This window comes from Furipterus horrens, unplaced genomic scaffold (genome assembly GCF_987537825.1).
Source record: "Furipterus horrens unplaced genomic scaffold, mFurHor1.1.pri manual_scaffold_11, whole genome shotgun sequence".
In the NCBI taxonomy this organism is placed as follows: Eukaryota; Metazoa; Chordata; class Mammalia; order Chiroptera; family Furipteridae; genus Furipterus; species Furipterus horrens.
The window spans coordinates 80,916,498-80,920,725 of NW_028327181.1; the positions used below are offsets into that span (position 1 = coordinate 80,916,498).

At 51.0% G+C, this 4,228-nt stretch overlaps 1 pseudogene; it reads right to left on the minus strand.

The window, feature by feature from the left end:
* Positions 1–2,183: 2,183 nt before the first annotated feature.
* On the minus strand, positions 2,184–2,762 carry LOC149998548 (histone chaperone ASF1B pseudogene; annotated as a pseudogene).
* Between the last annotated feature and the right edge of the window lie 1,466 nt (positions 2,763–4,228).

Genomic DNA, 4,228 nt, shown 5'->3' on the forward strand with positions numbered 1-4,228 from the left:
TGTCTGGCCTCCTGTCCTTCCATCTCCCTTTCCTGCCCTCCTGCATGGGTTCCTATCTCCCCCTGCAGCTGCCCACTGCCAGCTCTGGTGCGTAGGACCCAAGCTCAGGCACCCCAGATGATTGTAGGAAAATTGAGCTTTAGGGGGAGAGGTAAAGCTGTATAAAAGGCAGGGCTCAGTCTGCAAAGCAGCCCTGTCAGGTTCACAGAGAACAGAATGTCATTCAAGGCACCTTTCAGCACCCACGACCCAACTTCTTCTTTCCCACTGGAGTCCATGTCACCATGATGGGGACTCAGCCTCTCCCTCCTTTTCACTCTATGCTTCCTCTCTCCTGCCAGGAGTGATAGTATCCAACTCTGCCCTCACCCCACCTCCTCTCTTTCCTGACTTCTGCTGCTTCCTTGGGTGATAAACTTGGATAGGTAGCACCTGCTGCATGCCAGGTCCCATGCCCACACTGCCCCACCCCTGATGGGTGCCTCCCTTGCTCCTTTTCTTTCACCTCCTTTTTTCTCCGCCCCTCTGCATCCTGGCTGCTCAGCAGGACCCCACTTACTTCTCTGGTGACAAATGATCATATACTCCAAAGTGGCATCTCATGTCCTCATTTCCCATCTGACTCCCCAGCAAGATTATAAGCTGCCTGAGGGCAGGAGCTGTGTCTTATCCTCAGAGACCCAGGAGAGAGTGATCCGGGCAAACAGCTTCTTTTCACAGATGTGACACCTTCCCTTCCCTCCTTCCACCATCATCCATATATCCTCATCCATTCCATTCACCTAATCTCATGAGAGAAGGGATCCTAAATAGATTAAACAACAACTATACAACCACAATGCATGTGAGGCACCTGCTGTACGCTGGGTGCTGGGGTGTTCTGGAGGGCAGCAAGAGACAAGGGTCCCTGCTTTCCTGGGTCTTATAGTCTAGGAGGAAAGAAAGATCAATCAGATACTACATGAATAAATATATAATTACGTAAGTTTTGAGATAAGGTCTCTGAAGGAAGGAGCCTTGCTTATGAAAGAGAAAGCAAAGGGATTTGGACTGGCCCAGTTGATCGGGAAAAGCAACATTTGTCTGAGACTTGAAAGATGAACTTAATTAGGCACATAGGAAGCATACCAGCCAGAGGACCAGCACTGGCAATTGGAAATGGGCAATTGGACCTCAGTCATTGCAGAGAAAGTTGTATATCTTTCTTTCTTTTATTTTTTTTATTTTTTTATTTTTATTTTTACCCTTTAATATACAAGCTGTATCACAACAGTATCCACATGACAGCAAGGGGATGGGGAATGTGGCAGAGAGCACGGCAAGGGGAAGGAGATTTTCATGGTCCCTACTGCTTCCTGTGCCAGTAATCACTCTGTCAGCTCTGAGAGCACAAGGTCTTAGCAGAGGGCAGATCAAGGCAGCCAGAGACAGCGGGGCCCTGAAGCCAGCACTGAGACAGAGCACAGCAGGTCGCTCCAACACGCCATCTCCCCGCAGTAGCAGTAGCAGCCTCCAGGGAAACCCAGATCCAGTTAGAGGTTACGAGAAGGTGATCGTGACTGAGCGGCAGAGTCAACCATCATTCCTCAGCACCCTGCTGATCTCACTTTTGGGAACAGTTTTCCAGGGGCTGCTGGATTGAAAAAACCTAAAAATCATCCTGGGAAAAGGACAGAAATTGTGTCCGAGTCCACCTTCTCACCCAGATTCTTTGTAATTCCAGAAAGCTGGGTGGATCTACTCAGACGTTTGGGAAAGAAGAGGAATGACAGAGCCTTTGGCCCAACAGGGCCGGAAACTTGCCAGCCATTGACGAAGAAAGCCTCAAGGCAGGTCAGGGAGGTCTGTGGGGAAACCTCTGGGTCCTTGGTACTTACATGGAAGCATGGTGACACAGTGGCTTGTGTGTGGAAGAGAAAAAGAACACAAGTTCAAGAGAATTAAGAACTGAAGTACCTGCTTTTTATAGGGCTGGGAAACAAAGGTGAGCTAATCCTTCCGGGCTGAGGCTGGGAGAGACCTGAGGCCCATTCTTTCCTTGGGGCCTGAATATAGTTGATGGCCCCAAAGTCTTCCAGATGGTCCCCACAGGACTCTCTGGGAGGCCTGACTGCCACCTCCAGATGTGTTGGGAGACTGGCTATAGTCCTGGCTGGGCCCAGGTAGAACCTAGAGTCCCCCAGTTAGATGCAGTCCATGGAGTTCTCAGGGAGGAGGCCAGGGAGCCCCAAGCCCTTGAAAGGGGTGCAGTTGATTGGGGAACTGCAGCTTAGAGTGGGGTCCTGGTTCTCTATGACCTCCAGCCTGTGTTGTTGTCCCAGTTGATGTAGAAATGGGTCACCAGGGGATTCGAGGCTAAGATGTTCCACTGGCGCTGAGAGAAGTCTGGGTTCTCCCACAGCTCTGGGTCAGGGTACTCATTGTTGACGTAGTAGCCCACGCAGATGAACTCTTGTCCACGGTAGGTGCAAGTGATGAGGACCACTGTCACACTGATGGCATCGCTCTCAGGGATGAGGGATGGGTTGGGGGCATCGGCCTGAAATACGAACATGTGTCTCCCTGCTGGGACAGGGCCAACCAGCACGGAGTCTAGGATTTGATCACTCCTCACTCTTAGCTGAGCCAACATAAATGATCTTCCACTCCAGGTCGTCTACCAGAGCCTCATTGCACTCGAAGCTGATCTTGAACTGGAAGGGGTTGTGGGAAGGGCTTGGACTCTCCAGCACCGCGACATTCAGCACTAATACTTTGGCCATCGCCTCGCCAGGGCTAAGGCTGGAGCTGGGGCCGAGCCCATGTCTGGGTCCTGTAGGGTCAGCTGGACTGTGTTGCCAACAGAACCTGCTGCCTCCTCAGTCTGCGGACTGAACTGCCGAAAGTTGCATATCTTAATAGCAAAGGACCATATAATTTATTGCCCAAACTGGGACATTTTTAAGAGTAAAAGCGAGAGCTGTTAATAATTTCACTGGGCCAAGAGATGTCGATGCCTAGTGTGGCCTGTGGTCACACTAATTTAAGAGTGACAGTCCCCCTGCCTCATGCCCCTCTAGCCATGACAGGAACTTCAGCTACTGGCCAATGCTGCCAGAGACCTGAGCCTTTGCCTTCCTTCTCGTAGACAAGAGAGGACAGAAACTGCACTCCAGGAATGAGGTGGGCGGGGCAGGAAGGACTATGCAGACCCCAGAGCTAGAACTGAAGGTCAGGTGGGGAACCTGTGGGAGGCAGACAGGTGTGGGATACGCCCCAGCTTTCTGTTGCTATGACTCTGAGCTTGGTTCATAGACAGGTGGCTTTGCAACCTCTCCACCCTCCCCAGCTGTCCAAGTCCTGCCTGCTTCGAGGAAACAGGTTCCTGTGTCTTCTTTGAGTTTTTTTTTTTGTTTACCTCCTTGTGCAAAGGTGGCCCGGTTTGTACTTGAAATATAGGTAGAGCCCCATGGACATGTGTGTATGTGAGTGTGTGTGTGTCTGTGTGTGTGTGTGTGTGTGTGTGAGAGAGAGAGAGAGAGAGAGAGAGAGAGAGAGAGAGAGAGAGAGAGAAAGACCTGTTTCTCTCTGTCGCTCTGCCTGACTCTCAGACTATTAATATAAGCCTTGTGTCTGGCTGCACCCCCCCAGGACATGTGCTCCCAGCCCCTCTCAGCTGAGACTCTTGTCTGTTCTGTTTCTGATTGGCGCCAGGCTCATAGACCCCATGTAGGTAGAATATAACTTTCCATAAATAACCCCTAGTCCGACCTACAATTTAGCCTTTGGGTTTTTTTCCCCTCGTGGTAATGGGATTGTAGCCTGGGCTGATCCTTCCTGGACCTCCAGGTCCCAGAAAGCAAACCTGAGGTGTATCTCGTGTGAGGCATTGCTTCGAATTCCCGGTCCGCCACACTGCCTGGCACAGGGTGAGGACTCAGTACCTGTTGAGGAGTGGTAGATTGAATCTTGTCCACCATGAACAGCCATATATCTTCAGCCCCAGGGCCTTTGCTTGAGCCGAGCCTTCTACCTAGAATGTCTGTGTTCCATTCTCTACCTGTGAACCTCTAAGAAGCGCCCGCCTCTGTAACACTTTCCCTAACCTTTACCCCTTGCCCCACCACAGAGCAAGTTACTTCTGTCTTTGGTCCCATAGCACTTTGTACAGAACAATGTGACCTAATCATTTGCCCACGTGCCCACCAGGTTCTGATCAGCCTGAGTGAGTGTCATGGTGGGGGAACTG